Source organism: Megalopta genalis, chromosome 12, assembly GCF_051020955.1.
Source record: "Megalopta genalis isolate 19385.01 chromosome 12, iyMegGena1_principal, whole genome shotgun sequence".
Classification (NCBI taxonomy): Eukaryota; Metazoa; Arthropoda; class Insecta; order Hymenoptera; family Halictidae; genus Megalopta; species Megalopta genalis.
In genome coordinates, this window is record NC_135024.1 from 4661578 (window position 1) to 4679615 (window position 18038).

The 18038-nt window shown below is 39.3% G+C and overlaps 1 protein-coding gene across 1 annotated transcript in view; it reads right to left on the reverse strand.

The window, feature by feature from the left end:
• LOC117228925 (uncharacterized) overlaps window positions 1–18038 on the reverse strand; it is a 176583-nt gene that overhangs the window by 29385 nt on the left and 129160 nt on the right. Inside the window, exon 3 of the mRNA XM_076525749.1 lies at window positions 7402–7472. The gene's annotated coding sequence lies outside the window, so the exon portion shown is untranslated. The remainder of the gene's footprint in view (window positions 1–7401; window positions 7473–18038) is intronic.

Below are 18038 nucleotides of genomic sequence, written 5' to 3' on the forward strand. Positions count from 1 at the left end.
TTTCTTTGTTTGCGAGGACTCGTGACTCCACGAAGTCTCGGAATAAAATCGTCGAAGTACAAACGTGTATATTATGTTGCGTGTTTAATTGTTTATCCGTGGAGCAAAAATGTTTTCATTTTTTACATGTACGGGCAGTTTTTTAATGGGCTTAATTGTAGGATCGAGAGTTGGGCAATTTGAAAAATTCGCTCGAAAGCGATAACAATTTAATCCAATGAATTCCAATAAATTATTTCCTCTAATAAGTTGTAATAACTGTTAACCGTTAACTGTAATATCATGCATTGCGTTATTAAAAATGTTGCAAGCTGAATTTCAGTGGGATTCAAATTATATACAAAGTTCAAATTATAGTATATTAGTTTAAGTTTTAACTGCAATCTATACTGCTAATAAAACATAAATAACGAATAATAATTATTATTATAAATAATAATAATTATTATTATTATAAATAATAATAATTATTATTATATTAATAATTATTATTATCGCATAATAACATAAATTTGTTGTTTCACAAATTGTAATGTATCACACGCTTTAATTAAAAAAGATGCAACAATCTAAAATTGTTTAATGAGTTATAATTTAAAAATTATAAATTGTCGATCAGTTGATAAACAGTTTTCTGTAAAAATAGTTGCATCGTTGCGCAAAGGTCAATAACCTGAAAGCTGGACTATACAGGACGTTAATCACGAAAGTAACGAAGTCTTATGAAGCTACGGCACGACACGGTACAACGAAATGCTTCTCGTCCGATAAATTAAAGCCGTTTAAGCCGGTTAATAACAACGACAAATAAAGATTGAAAATTGAAACGAATTAATTCATTAGCGTCATTAATATCGGGCGGCTTTACGAGCGTGATGCAGCGAGCCTAAGAAAGCCACTAAAAACAGGCTGAGATGTGTCGCTGTCCGCAGTAGCTTTCTCTGTCGCTGCACGTGTGTAATTAAAGGAACTCTGGTCGCCTCAATTAAAAAAATGATAAAACTGGCCGCAATTAAGCCGCAGACCCCCTAACCTACTTGCCGGTTAACAATTGGACGCGCCTGGGGGTGATTTGTGAAACGACGCTACACTTAAACGCGCGCCGGCTAAATATCAATCCGCTGTCTCTGAAATTGCCGTGTCGTTCCCTTTTGTGCCTTACTGCGGGATCATAATCACTTCGGGATCACGTTTCCCGCCGAACTGAATTCCGCTTCGTGTCGGTTCAGCGATTAAAAAAATCTCGGACAAATGTGAAGCTTACTTTGAGGAATCATTTCACACGAGATAAGACTTGGAATTCTTCATTTTCTTTAAGCTAGCTCGTTCATATACAGTAAATTCTCCCTAATTGATGCTCAGCTTGTACAAAAAAAAAAATGGACAATTTGTGAAGAGGAGATACGATTATTCGAGCATCGCGGCTCGTTTTCACAGTTGTTGAAAATCGGCGACTATAAAAACGAGCCGCGACACTCGAATAATCGTATCTCATATTTTCAAATACGGTAAATTTTCCCTAATTAACTCTCAGATTGCGCAGAAAAATGGATAATTTTGGAAGAGCAGGTACGATTACTCGAGCCTTGCAGCTCGTTTTTACAGTTACCGATTGTCAGTAACTGTAAAAACGAACCGCAAGCTTCGAATGATCGTACCTTCCATAATCATATCTTTCGAAATCGTCCATTTTTGTGTATATAATAATATTTTATTCGATTAATATCGCGAATAAAATCTTCTGCATTCCACCAACCCGTCTCTATAAATAATTCCATAAAATCCGCGATCTAGTTACGATATATAAATAATATAAGGTGCGTCGTTGCGTTGTTGATCTATAAAACGTATCCATTTCGAACATTGCCATATTTATTCCTTGTACTGTGCGGCTCATCCGTTACCAACTTTTATAAAAATTCGAACAGTCTGACCTATAAACATTCTACAACTTTTAAGAATTAACCAACTGTTGTTTTTCGCAAATTTTCTTCCAACTCCAGTATTGGAACTGTCCTACGAAAGAACATGTGCAAGTGGAAGTAAAAAATATAACGTGAATGAAGATATTAATGATCCAGATATTAATAATTACTTATCTAGATATTATTAATTAATTATAAGATATTAATTATATAATTACGTACAAACAATTTCGATACACGTGTGTACGCACGCTATAACCAGGTGCAAGATTAGAATAATTCCTTGGTTTGATTCACATCCTGGTCAACTTCGTTCGTATCTGGCTCGCGTTCGATAAGATTAGATCCTTGGAAAATTTCTCCGCTATTTGACGTACGATCTGTCGAGCCGTTTATAAACCGACTGGATATTTCATTCGTGGACGTAAACTTCCAAAGTGCTCGATCAAGGGCCGTTTTGATCGATTTCGCGGGGGAGGGAAGGTTGCGTCGAAGCGCGCGCGTGGGGCGGCACGGGGCAACCGCACGGATGAAAGACAAACCCGGACGATAATTGGCTGAGGAAACGGTGCCGGTTTCGCGATAAGATCGGGGCTATTGAATTTTAAAAGGGGCAATTCGGTTGATTCAGAGTGCTCGTAAAACGGTCGATCAAATGGGAGCGCCGTAAGAAAAATCGTCGATACGCCGACGACGAATAAAAACGTGGCAACGGAGCACGCCGGAGCTACTCGTTATTAGCAGCCAATAATAGGCTTTCCCGTTTTACGATATCGATACGCGACACCCACGTTCCAGCTGTCCTTCGGAGACAGTGTCTCGAAATCGTGTTCGCGAATAGAACCGAGATGTCATTGCGTGTCCTGTAACATTACTGCAGCGGCCGCCGGCTCTCCTTCCGTGCCTGGAATGCGTTGCCCAAGAATTTACTATTATCACAATGACACGTTCGCTGTTCGCTAATACGAAACGTGGAAAGCGAACGAAAAAGTCTGACGCTTGTTCCCGGACCAATAAAAAATGGGGATTCCTTGGTTCGTTGTCCCGGTTGCAAAATTCACGCGACACGCTGACCTCTCTCTTTCGTTGCACTCGGATCAGATTTGAGAGGACATTGTCTGATATGTTGTTTCAAATAATATGTTCTTTTATCTGATAATTATGCGTGCGATCGCTTTCGAGGTAACATGAAATAAAACGTTATTTTCAATTATAATCGCACGAGATAATTGCGAAATTATTCGGTATTCGATGTCGCTGTGCACAATGACAAACATGAGAGACAATGTGTTAAGCATGTAAAGCGAACGTTATACTTAATTTATCATCATTCGTACCGACTATTATTTAACCCTCGGATTACTGCGATTCCGAGGCCTTGCGCTGTTGCGATTTCTCACTCGCATAGGCATTTCAGTAACACATGTTAATTGCAATCTCTTAAAACTATTTGTGCTGGTCTCGAAAGGACGAGTCACCGCGGAGAGTTAATAATCTCCTAAGCGTCAACGTGACTCCCGTAATGAATTGTTCAATAGCGGCAGCAATTATAATCACGAACTAACAGACAACCGGAGCAAAATGACGCAACGGTTTGTACTCGAACTAACAATTACAGAAACATTAACTCTTTGTAGGCGAGATCCGCGATGATTTATTGCAATAAAATGTGGTACAAGCAATCTCGTTCAGTCCAGCAAAACAACTCGCTCGGGTTTTTCAGGCAATAATCGATTAACGGAATGCCCATACCAAAAAGTATCACGCTCGTAAATAGTCGATCATCTCCTGCAATTCCGATGTAGAATGTCTGTTAAACAATCAATTTAGCTAACTAAATCGAAAAAGTTGAACGACTTAATACACTTTGAACATCGCTAAAAAATTCTGTGAAATTCGTTTTACGGAAATATTCATTCATACGGACGTGTGAATTGCGTCAATAACCGACTATTAGGTTGTTCTTAGACTGCAGATTTTATGCAGTTTATGCATTTCTGCTAAAATTGACTGAAATATCGAAGAATTATGACGTTAGAAGAGACCCTACAATATCCTTAATTTCCCGAAGTTATTAAAATAAGAAATACATTTTTTATTGAACTTCCGTTTTGTGCAATTCGTTAAGAAAGTCTCGAATTACTTTGTTCAATTATAATTTTTCATCCGAATCATGCGTATCTGTCTTTTCATTAACCCGAGAAGGATAACCTACGTCGCAGAGGCGCCTGCGAAGACTGTTGATTTTTGTTAATTTTTCATAGAGGTCTAGTGATTTAAGTTTAAAATTACTTAAAATATAAAAAAATATAATATAAATGCATTTTATTTTTACAATAATGCCAAACCTTTAAAATGACTAGATTAACTTAAATAAATATCCATTGTTAGTATAAAATTGACGCCTTAGAAAAGCATGCGCCTCTGAAGCGTATGGTTATCTTTTACGTACGTTGTCATATGGTTATCTTTCTAGGGTTAAGCATTCGAGTGCTCGTTCAAATGTTATTTTTATATCTTGCTGTTCACATATTCTTTCATAAATATTAACACATTATCCGCATGCTTGCAACTTTCCAATAATATTTCCACCTATCTTGATCGACGCTCCTCTTTTCACCCATTAATTCATCCTTCTCTGCTCCGACCGATATTCTTGCAGAAGCGCAAAACAAATAAAACCGCGAGAAGAATGCGTCCAGACTCTCCAGAAGGCCCACGCAAGTTAAACAGAACAGCGTCAGAATTTTCCTCTTGGATCCCCAAGATTAACCCACGCGCAACAAGGAGTCGATCATTCTTTGCTTTCGGAAACAAGGTAGCTCCGAAGTTCTGATGTCTCTCTACTTCTATGTTACGTCAGGAGTTGCGGCATAGAGGCGAAGCTGTTACGACTTCGAGCATTTTCTCCGGCAAACCAGACCATGATAAACAGCGCTTGTTGAACACAGAAATCGCTGCACCTCTGGCAAATTCATCACGCAAACGGCGCAATTATAACTCGTCACTGTAAGACGAAAACCGACGGTAGAACAGCCGCCTGCCGCGCTTACAAGCGGAATCGCTGGAAGGAAACGGATGCTCGACCCAGTTCCTACAGCACGCGCGCGTAAAAGCGCTGAAACACTTCGCGATCGCCACGCTACACTTACGAAATCGGCAGCATTGTATGTATCTGCGAAGGCGGGCAAAAAAACCAGACTCCGGTCTGATACGATAGGTATGCGGGATGCGACCGTGACGGACACGTTCGCCTATCCGTATGCAGATTGTCCTGATAAATCTTTTCTATTTTCTGCTATTCGCCGCCGTTAAAACTCTCTTTTCTTCACTTTTTTTTTCTTTTCCGAACCGCAGCTAGCTAGGCCACTTTCTCGATACTGTTACACCACCCCCGCTTCGAAAGAGCCGACCGTGACGAATTCGAAGTTCTCGTTTTTTTTTCTTTTTTTTACGAGAATTTTTCCGCGCTTTCTTATCGCTGACTGTTTTCTTGAAGCGGCTCAATGGAGCACTCGAGAGCTTCAAACAGAACGGTACCAATTTTTAATTCTTTTTATTCGAGGTTTTCCATTTTTAATACCGAATATACCGTGGTGGTAAAAATGACCAATTGCACATCTTCTTTTTTAACTGTTGACAGTATGAAGAGTTTTTTTTAGAAGAAACGGTGAAATCAATTTCTTAATTTATGCACGCATTACGATGCAAATGGTGAACAGTCTACACCGACTCAGACTTGTCATTCTAATATGATAGGAAATAATAGGCATATGTTTTTGTGTGTTGAATGTATCATACGAGGAAAACTGAGTGGCTCGAAATGTTTTGTTCAGTTGTCGTTAATAATCCTTGATGCAGAGACGTCCGTTCTGTTATCGATTCTCTGTCGACATTTTTACGCATTGCATTATGTTAAATATTATTTATAAAACTCTGCATTCGGTGTAGATTTACCGTTAACAACAAGTACTTTCTATCGAGAACATTCAGGATTTTCCATTTAGAGAGAACAGTTTCTTCGAGACTCCCGTAGAACTGCTACAATTTCGAATTAAATTAGTATCCTTGCTCAACGAAATTGCTATGCACTTTAAAAAATTCGTACGTCTGCAACATTTGGAATCGATGTATTTGATAGATTCGAAAAAACAAGTACTAACTATCGAGGACATTTAGGATTTTCCATTTAGAGAGAACAGTTTCTTCGAGGCTCCCGTAGAACTGCTACAATTTCGAATAAAATCAGTAATCTTGCTTAACGAAATTGCTGTGCATTTTAAAAAATTCGTAAGTCTGCAAGATTTGGAATCGATGTATTTGATAGATTCGAAAAAACAAGTACTAACTATCGAGGACATTCAGGATTTTCCATTTAGAGAGAACAGTTTCTTCGAGGCTCCCGTAGAACTGCTACAATTTCGAATTAAATTAGTATCCTTGCTCAACGAAATTGCTATGCACTTTAAAAAATTCGTAAGTCTGCAACATTTGGAATCGATGTATTTGATAGATTCGAAAAAACAAGTACTAACTATCGAGGACATTCAGGATTTTCCATTTAGAGAGAACAGTTTCTTCGAGGCTCCCGTAGAACTGCTACAATTTCGAATAAAATCAGTAATCTTGCTTAACGAAATTGCTGTGCATTTTAAAAAATTCGTAAGTCTGCAACATTTAGAATCGATGTATTTGATAGATTCGACACAAAATATCCACAAAATTCACTTAACGTCTTTCGCGAGTGCATATATCGCGTCGATTGGAATTAGAACCAGATCCATTAATCCAATCTGTCGAAAAATCCAGTCCTTGTGTCGGGGTTAACCTGCGATTGCCAGCGTATAAATCCGAGTCGGTACTATAGCGTACTGATAAATATTCAATATAAGTCGGACTTCCGACGTTACATAATAAAGACTTATTTCATTCCATATCGCAAGCTATCGATTCATCTAACGAATGAAACCGTGAAAGGCCGTATTTTTTTTCTAGTTAACGTATGATTCTTTGCTTCATTAACCATTTCCTTCTTTAATCCGACTGACTGTACGCTCGGGACTGGCTCCCTGCAGCTTTACATCTTAAATCACTTCTGCCTGCGTTACAAAAAGAAAAAAAAAACTGTTCAGCCAGGCGTAGCAAATAATTGAAATTATTTGCTTCGGTATACACGAGTTATCACTGCTCCGAAGCCTTCAATCTTTCTGACGATTTTATATTGCGTACCGATGTTGAGTTATCTCGATTGGTAGCACAAAGGGTTATCTTGATTCACGCATTCAATTTGATTGTGCTCGAATTAAATTAATGGATTTACATTAGCGATTTTATTCGCGATATATTTCACGAGTAACTTCACCGCGGTGTGATAGATTTACACGATTATATGACCGAACCGTGATAACGATTATCTCGATCGACGCGACTGTGCGTTAATTCTACCAAAATTAATTAGAAATCCAAACAAACTTACTCGAACGGGTCAAACTGAACGGGGCTCGTGCATTCTTCATCAATTCTCGCTGGTCGTCGCGAAATCAAAAACTGCAACAAAAAGATCAGTGTTTTCGATTACTTAAAATCAACATTGCGGATGGTTTTCTTCAAATTATGCGTTTAAAGTCGGTGCTTAAAGTAATTCGAGAACCTTTGTTTTGTAGGGTTCGTCGTACACGTAAAATACTAATCTCAATCGTTCGAATATCGTGTCTAGATCTTCGACAATAATTAATATTTTCGAATAAAGAAATTCGAATAACTTCTTGAAAGCATAGTCTTTCCGCTATACAAACAATTGTAGCGAAAAGTTTATCCACCATTTATAAAAATATTCACGAACACCAGTGAGAATCGTCTCTCAAGTAAATGTTAGTTTGCCTTGATTATTTGGTGAATATAACCTCGACAATAATTAACATTTTCGAATAAAAACATTCTCACACACACATGACTGCTTTCAGACACACACACAAAATTAACATACATTGTTTATTATATAAATGTTTAACATATACATAATATAGATCTTTGATACCGTTGATGGTTACACTTGAGAAACTATTATTTTCACAGTATTTTTACGATATATTCATAGTATTTCTTTTCTGTAATCTTACCAAATTACATCAACCAGGCTAAACATGTTTCGATTAGATAAATATATTTTTTTGGTTGGTACTAAAAGGGCCGAGGCTTCCTATTTCAATGTTACATGATTTATTTAACTGTTTATATAATATCATTATACATACTTGTCAGCTTAAATCCCGTTCACATTTTCAACGACGTTTTACATATAACAGTATTTAGTAGCGTAACAATTATTTCGAAAAACGATACAGTACATTTCGAATGAAACTGCATGTTCGCCATTCGAAAGGGTTAATACCGTAACCCTTCGACCGCTATGCCACCCATCTCAAAAACTTCATGAAACTAAAATATCTTATTTAGTCACTTTTTATAATTGAAAAGTCCAGTTGTGCGACATCGATTACATTTTCAATATTCACAATATTTTTAATTTCCTCGCCCGTCACCCACGCACCCGTCACCCGTGACGAGGGTGTCACGGCGGTCGAGACGTCGAAGAAACCTCTTCCTCGAGGGGATTAACACGTTCCGTGCCACGTGTACCATCGATGGTACACGCTTGCATGTTTACTTAGTGAACTGAACAAATTGTTTACAAGAAATTTAGAACCGAAGAATCAATTTCCACCGCAAGAATGGGCGTTGATAAGTTTTTGTTACGTTGTTATGTGTACGAGAATTAATAATTGCACGTAATACATCAAGTTTTAGTAAAATATCAAAGTGTGAAGATTCGAGTAGAAAAAGCTCGGCACGGAACGTGTTAAAAAAGCGAATCCGAAACGCTCGTATCGCGTAGCGCCCGAGCAGAATCCCTTGGGCAAGCATTATTGTTCCCATCCGGCCGATTGTTCCATGACAAAATGGTGTCCCGATCTCGAGCCCGTAGATCCCCTGCGCAGATCTACCGAGGGAAAGGTATCGGGGCTGGCGTATCATCCGCTGATTTATTGTCAGGTGAGATCAGCCGGAGTGATCGGCCGCGGTGCATTATGCATTCGCACGCAGTTTCGAGGTATCGCGAAATTCATCGAAAACAGGGGGGGCCCCGTGTATATAGCCGTGGTCCCGCGATGCTTTCGCGTAGCCGGGACGGGCGGTCCCGTTAGGAAACGCGGCCAGATATGGAACGATTCGGCGAAACCGCCGGGAAACAAGGCGAGCCGACCGCGCGTTTCCTTCTCGCCGGTTGTGTTACAGATTTCAGGCAATGTTTCAATCCGACACAAGGCCTTATGGTATCGTTGCATTATCGCCGCGCCGTTTTGCCGGCGGTTCTAGGCGCGGATAGAACCCGGGGAGAGGCTTAGGCAGCGCCGAGAGCCTGAAACCCGAGAGGAGAAACACGAAAATTTATCAGGGACGATGGCGCGGGCCCCGTGGTAGAACGTGTGCTTCCGGGACCCGATCCGACGCGACCGGCTGCTTTGCATTCGATCCCGTTAAAAGACAACCCGGAGATCCTTTCGCTTCTGGACAAATTTAAATTGGACTGCGCGCGTATACAGCGGAATCTATTGCGCGTCTCGCACGGGAATCTGTACCCTGTCAGGCCTCCGCGATCTAGAAAGCGGAATGCTCTGGATAGATTTCCGAGGGACCTGGGACCGTGTTTCCTGCACCGGGCCCGAGTGGTAATTGTTTTCGATCGGGAAAACGTGTCCGATTGATCTGCGACCACGGAACGTGTGTGCTCGCACCAGCTGAATCCGCAACTTTTCGATTTGCATAATCGTTCGGGATAAATCTCACTGTTCCCGCGAAAGCTGGGAGATGGTATACACGATGTTTTACAGTTTAGTCGAAGCGAAATGTGGTGGATCGAATCGGTCCTCGATCGCGTTTTCTAGAGTATTTTCGATTTTTTCGGACGATTCGAGGTGTTCGCCTTCCATGTTCAGGTTTAGTTTAATAAATATTAATCATCGTTTCGTAGCGATATTTTCAGTTTCTCGCGAGATTGTTATTGGCGGAAATGGATCGGTTTTATACCGTTGTTATATTTTTGTATTGTTGGAAACTTTTTTTTGGCGAAGATAATAAGATTTAATTAAGTTAGCTGTTGCAGTCTCTTTGAAAAGTGTATGTGGGTGTGTGCGTGTGTGAGTGTGTGTCACATTTTCTTTTTTCGCCGAGTATACTTGTCATAAAAAAGGTCGTTATCGAGTGTACCAAATTTGCATACGATCTGAGAGATGCAAAACAATTCAGAGAGTAATTACTAGATTGTGTATCTTCATAAGCTAATTTATGAACATGAAAATACTATAAAATAATAATATAATAAATAGAATAATAATATCATAAAATAATATAAAATAATAAATAATAAATAATAATTTTTAATTCCAACTAGAATATTTCTTCCGGTAAAAATGACATAAAAATTACAGAAATACATGAAAATCCGCAGTGTAGCTATTGTCGTAAATACTAATTTCTTCGATTTATTGAACACTAGATATAAGTCAATTCGTAAAATTCATTACTTAGAAACAATCGAGATGCGTTCTACTCTTGAAATTAATCTCCATCACTTTCTGTAATATTCGCGTCATCTTGCAAGTAACTAATGAGTCTCTGACACGATGAATAAAAGATTTTAATGCAAAATAACGTCTCGAACGATTAATTATGAAGGTGATGCATTAATTTGTACACCTATTAAGATTCTCTGACATTATCTAATTTTCATGGCTGACAGTATTGCGATCAACGCGCGAATAAATTTAATCTACTAAAAAAAAGGAAACTAACCCTCCGTATACTGTGCCGGAGTCACGTGGGGAGGAAACGTAGGATCTCACAGAGAGGAGCAAATATGTATTAATAGAATATCAGTTTGAATCAGTAATGACTCTAGCACAGGTGAGTTAAGAATTCATGGCTTCATACACAACTTCTCAATTATGTATTTATGACAAAAATGAGTGAACGAAATTTAAAGCAATGGATAAATCGAAGGAATTAACGAAATTTATTAAGAAGTAGGAATTAATTAAAAAATTCAGTCCGATATTTATGTTACTAACACGAGAATGTTTGAAGCTTTTACGCTTCAACTCTTCTTGCTAACACGAGAAAGAAACAACATTTTGATAGAAAACAGTATTCAATTTGCCGTGAAACGACGGTGTTCGCAACAGAAAAGAATATTCAAAATTATCCATAATTGTAACGAATTATTATAACTTCCTAAAAGGAAACGAAACTTCATAATCACTGCATATCCTATATTTACTTCACCACTGACATATTAACAACGGTAAAATAACGTTTTATTTCAATTTACGAGAAATTAATAATGCTCGCGTTCAATCAGTTAATAAATCTTCATCGCGAGTCCGACTCGATATTACGTAGCAACGGGATTAAAAGAAGAAATCAATTAGCATTTTGCATCTATTTCCTCCCGTCGATGCGGACCATTTTTATTTATCTTAAAGATCACTATCTAATCATTACTTTAAGGGTTATTTGATAGAAACGTATGGAGTTCCTTCTGGATAAGGCATCATCATTAGAAACCTGTTAATACACTTCTGCCAGGCAAAGCGTTAAAAATCGTAACACTCGGTGCGTAACAAGATAATAACATCTTCAATGCTCATCCGTTCATCGTAACCACAAGCTGCCGAACGGATCGATTCCATGGCCGATGCGAATATATTATTTCTAACTTTTCTCTTCTATTGCCATTTAATTTATCATCGTTATCATTATTATTCTTACTTTTACATTTCTTTTATACGATATTTCTTTTTCTCTCTCTCTTTCAATTGTTTCCCAATTATTTTGAACTTTTTATAGGAAGGGGTTCTTCCCCTTGCCATTTAATTTATCATCATTATCATTATTATTCTTACTTTTACATTTCTTTTATACGATATTTCTATTCCTCTCTCTTTCAATTGTTCCCAAATCATTTTGAACTTTTTATAGGAAAGTTCTCTTCCCGTTTATATGAGAAGATTGGGACCAAACTGATACTACATGTTACTTGAGTTAAAATAAGCTTTCAAAATTTATGTAAACGTTGATTTATAAAAATACGATGGTAACAGAAGATCAAATTTTGGAATGTGTTCGAAAGTTTTTTCTATTGTTTCCGATAAAGATGTAATATTTGGAAGATATCGATAACTAATTCGACGAATGAAAGCCTGTGTTTCTGCAGAAGAATGAATTTTTGAATGTTTTTTTATAAATGTCACAATAAATCATAAATATCTTCCAAATATCCTTATATCTTCTCAATAAAGCATTTTCGGACATAAGTTTATATGAACTTTCCTCATCCGTTTGACCTTTTGGGCATCCTGTACACACGAAATAATAATAATAATAATAATTATCATTATAAATAATAATATTATTATAATAAATTAATTATTAGTATTATTAATTATTTTATATATATTATTATATATTATTGATTAATTATTTTATATATTATTAATATTATTATCATAAATAATAATAATTATTATTATTATTGTTATTAACTTATTCAGCTATTAAGAAATCCGACCGCTGCCTACGTCGTCGTTTCTGTTTCCTGTAACGAATGCCTACGACTCTCGTTTCGCCTAAAGATCATAATCAATAGCTTTAGGATCGCCGTTTAAAAAGGAAACTTACGAAGCCCCTACTAGATATGGCTCGGCCATTAATAAACCTGCTAATAGACTCCAGATGGGCAACGTGTTAAAAATCGGTACGCTCGATACGTAACAACGTAATAGCATCTCCGAGAGCCGCATCCGTTCATCGCGCAACCACAAGTTCCTGAATCGATCGGTTCCCTGGCCGATCTTATCGCGTTCTACAGCAGATCCTCTTCCTACGTCCAGGAAATCATGCATTCACGGTTCGCGGAACCGGCGCGGCGCTGCACGCCGAGGATCCTAAGCGTCTCGAAAAATCCGAAGCCCACTCGATCCCGAAGTTATCTTCATCCTCCCGAGGATCCGCTCCCTCCGCGCGGCGCGTCCGCATTACAAATTTCTCAGCCGATTACTGAAAACCGGCGCGACGTCGCGCCGCGCCGCGTCGCGGATCGAGCGATCCCCGGCGTCGGCCTGTTGCAAATTGCAACACCCCCGGATTCGATCGATGGATCGTTGTTACAAATTCCCGAGACGCGAGCAGGGCCCGGGAGGATTTTGTCCCGGAGCTTTGGCAGGATTTGCATCGCGTCCCGTTAGAGGACACCGATCCCAGATGCGGCACGCCGACATAGCGAAACGCCTACAACGAGACGCGGTAATCTCCCCACGATGTACGCGTTCGCTAGGTACACACGAACCGTACGGAAAGTGGGAGAGAGAGAGAGAGAGAGAGAGAGAGAGAGAGAGAGAGAGTGAGCGGGAGAACAGACTAGAAAAAAAATAGTTTCCCATACGAATATGGAAATAGCGGCGGGCTGACTGAGCGCATCTAGTTTGCGAGGGCCGTGTGCCTGTGCGTGTGCATTCGCGTTCGCGTTTGCACACGCCTGTGTGTACTCACATGTGCATCTGCGTGCGCCGGTGCTGCACGTGGCACGTGCAACGTGCGCGAACCGCCTTCGCCCGTGCGTTCCTCCGGCTCGCCACCATTTTGTTTAAAAGCCACGGGGAAATGGAAGGTATCGTTTTCGATTATTACTTTTCTGTATTGTATCGCGTCGATGGAATGAGATACGAAGGAACTTAGGTGAATATATTCGAGCCTTGCGACTTGCTTTTACAGTCTCCGATTGTCAACAACTATAGAAACGAGTCGCAAGCCTCGAATAATCCTCTTCTTCCTCTCTCTTCCGAAATTGTCCATTTTTGTCTCCAAGCTGAAGGTCGATAAGGGAGAATTTACTGTGTATCAAGTGCTGTTGGCACTTTGTTGATGCCTGGATAACGCCTTTAATTGTCGAATTGCAACAGTAACCCGACAACTTTCGAAATACAGAATTTTTCATAGTTAACGGTTGCGGAATGCGGTGTCCGATTAAATTCATAGTGATTTTTACAATCTAGTACGTCACGATTTAATCGATCGAGACGCACAAATTGGACACTTATTCGTTATATTTTCCAAAAGCTAAGCGATTTTTGGATGAGCTGTTTCGTTAGTTTCCATAAATGATGCGAGTGTATATACCGCCGTTCGGTGATTTCAACGCACGGTAAGAACACTGGCGTCGCTTGAATTAACCATAGTCGCGCTCAGAGTGTCAACTCTTTAGCTACCGATGATTGGTAAAAATGTTAATGGGTTTTCGACGATGTTAATCGTTGGGATTATAAAGACTCTTCGATACGAAATGATCGAATAAATTTCTTAATTCGGACATACGTTATAATAAAGAATGGACTAAATGAATGAAATCTTGTCGTTCTCATAAAGCGACGCGCATCAGTCCAATGCTCGATTAGTTTAACGTTAGAATCGTAAAGACGATTTCGTTGAATAATGTGAATAATAAAGCGATTTGAAACCGTCCATAACGGTAGACATAATTTGCGCATGAAGAATACGTATGTAAATTAGAGAATTCGAAGAATAGAAATCGCGAAGACGGCTAAAGTAACAGAGCATCACATCGGCGTTCCCCGAAACCGTTTGCAAATAAGGCGTAATACAGTTTCTCGTGCGAGCATCGCTCTCCATAAATCACAGCCGTCCAGTTTTTTCTCGAGCGTAGACAGGGCGGAGCAAAAAACGAGGAAAAATGTGATACGGAGGAGAAAAAAAAATACTCGCGATGGTTTGCTCTTTAGGAACGCAATAAATAAGAAGGTTTATCGAGCATCCCCTTGACGCGATCGGCAAACCGTGTCCTCGAGATAAATGGCAGTACATCACTGCACGCTCGCGCTCGCTCAAAGGCCGGATTTCCTATATTTGTTTAACCCTTAACCGGTCTACTAATTACTGCCAGTCGTTGTTCCAGCGAGCATCTCGTATTTCCAAATTAGCGCAACTAAATTTACGTCGAAACATCGCAAACCCGACGAGTTAATAGAGGATTACATGAATTTTTCAACAATCGCATTAACATATATTAACGACGACCTGTTAAAAGTTGCATGCATTTTTCTCCTATATTTAACGTAATAAATATGTATATGTATAGCTTGGACAACGTTTCAACGTGAAAACAGGTAGAAAAATCGTCTCTCCTTTAATTTTCAGGTGGTTACAATTACTTGAAGGATAAAATTTCATAATATACAATCCACACAGGAGATCAGCACAAGTACAATTTCGTTCTTAATTTTGTTACGCAATGAAACAATGTTACTTTGAAACACAATGCTCATATTTATGTGTCTACATTTCAAACACAAGGCATGCACGGTCAAACGAAAGGGATGCAACAAAACTGCTAATAATTACGACACATTAAAAATGAAAAATGTTTGTTCCGTAAAATCTTTAGCGATATAGTATTGCATCCAGACCTAGCCACGTTTGAGATAATATTCGAAACAATATTTTAAATAACACTTCGAATAAAATCTCTTTCATCTTCCGCACCAGAGGACACTCCAAACAGTTATTAAATAATTATTCTTTCTTATTTTCTTTTTCTGTTTCTTTTTCTTTCCTAGCTTCACGTCGTATCAACTGCTAACGTTATTAACGACATTGAGCTAAGTCTTTTTTGATCATGGGGGATCGTTGAAGAAACATTTCAAAATACGATTCGTTGTGACGGAGTAATCAATGGTTTTACACTCGCAGTGATATTGTTTATGGAGATACGTCAAGACATCTATCATTCTTATTTTCATTCTAATTTCAATTAATTTGACCAAGTCTGGCTGTCCCAAATTCTGTCTAATCAATCTAAACGAAGTAATTATTCGCAACGTTCCATTATTTTATATTTCATTCGAAAACGTCACTTACCTCGCCAACAAATACGTTGAAATTTCTGGCCGGCGAAAATTCTCCGAGCGCGAGGGGTTGATAAAAAAAAGCCGCGTTCCTGAACTGTAACCGTTGATTTCTGATAAATCACTGATACGACGGAAGTTATCGGCGAGCCGGCCGAACGATTTCGTCACCGTTCGGAATCGGTCGCGCGTCGATTACGACCTGGTCGCCCGTATTCGAAAAATCCCGGGACAGCCGATTGCGTAATTACCCGAGCGCCTATTCGCCGCGGCAAGTGGATCTATTCGCGAGGTGCAAGAGATAACGAGATTAATGCGTCGCGTGTGCTCGCAGCATGGCAAGGACCGGCATTAATTCAAAGCGAACGGCGATCGTGGCCGCGGCGCGACGGCCACCTAGATCCTCGGATAGCAGACGCGACGAGACCATTTAACCGCAGTCAACTAATTTCTTGATATACGTTCGCAGGTGTCCGGCGCGTTCACACCTTTCGAGCGACCCGCGGATGCGTCGACGGTTTATTGTCGTCCGAGTCCGCGGCGGCAATTAAACGGATTCAATTATTACCGCAGTCGCGCGCGCCGTGAAACGTCGTCTATTGTTCCGCTAATTGTAAGATAAGAAACAAATGATTCAGCCAGTTACAGAAGCCTTCAATGATTCAATTCGAATGATTAATATTCTTCGAGAGTTTTAATACGTTCATTTACGTACGGTGCAGTGTTCGTCGCCATTGAATGTTCTATCATTGATTACACAGTGACATTGTTGTGCTATTCTTTGCGTGTTTACTGAAAACGTTAGTTGATGAAATACAAGGCAATGGAAATATATCAACGATATGGAATTGCTACGTTAAGTTTGAAATTAATTATGAAAATAATTATTCCCGAAGACCGCATCTGATTCGTTATCCCATTGATAAAATGTAAATCTCTTTATGATATATCAATCGAGAGCCCAATTTTTCAGATACGTAGATAAATATTTGAACATATAATGTGTCGCTGAAAAATATATATATCATAATTTTTCTTAATTGTTTACCGAAGCCTGTTTTCCAAAAACAGGCTTCCACAAAATTTTCCAAGATCATATATGCTTCCACGTAATTGAAAACAGTTTAATTCGACCAGTCTCGTTAAATCTCGCAAATGGAAATCCTGCCTGGAAAAACGAATTTCTCGGTGTTTTTCTTTTTTGTTATGGCAAGCTTCATGAAAACAGGTGTATCATACCTGTTCGATGGTCCGTGATAAAAAGAATCATTTTCAGTAGCACTCGGAGTCGTTTGAAAAGCATGCGCCAGTAATCGGCATCGATGTTAAATTGATATTGGACGATTGGAAACTGGGAACGTTATTGAGTGGCGCGAATTCATTTTAGCATTTAGATATAAAGGAGTATATTGATAATAATAAATCGGATCGGCGCGAAATAGCCGGTAAATAATCTTCGCGCCGCACCGTGAAATGCGAATTCCTCGGGCTCGCGAAGAAGTGAGATATAACGCGTCGTATCTATAATGCCGTGCTCCAATCTATTCTATTACAGTAACAAGTTATCAATAACTGAACGGACCCGCGATGGAGCCGGCGTTATTTACAAGAGGAAGGAATTCCAAACGTTTGCCGCGTTGCGTCTCGGCCGCCGATCGGAAATCGATTTCATTTAATAATGACGCGTTCGGGCTGGCATCGAACGATCCATAAATAATAATTCGATGGCCCGTTTTCTCCGCGCGATCGTTGAAATAATTCAGACGCGCGCCGACCCGCGGACCAAAAAAAATTATAACACGGAGCACTGTATGTGGTTCACTCGCGGGATACGATGCTTAAAAGTTTACGAGCGGAAATTCGAGGGACTACGTTCGCGATTTATTATCGGATTGTCTGGCTATCCGCCGTTGATTTTTCCGATAATTCATCGTTTTGACGATATATGTATATTGCTCGTGCATGCTGCCGCGGGTATTGCATATATCGAACCAGTTCAAGCAAAAAGAAGCTAATGGAAATATTCTGATATTTTTGGTTGAAGGAAACGCATAATGCATAAGCTGTTACGTAACGCGGCATGCGATGTAATTATATCGCGGGTTTTATGCTTTTATGATGAAATTGACCGGGGAAA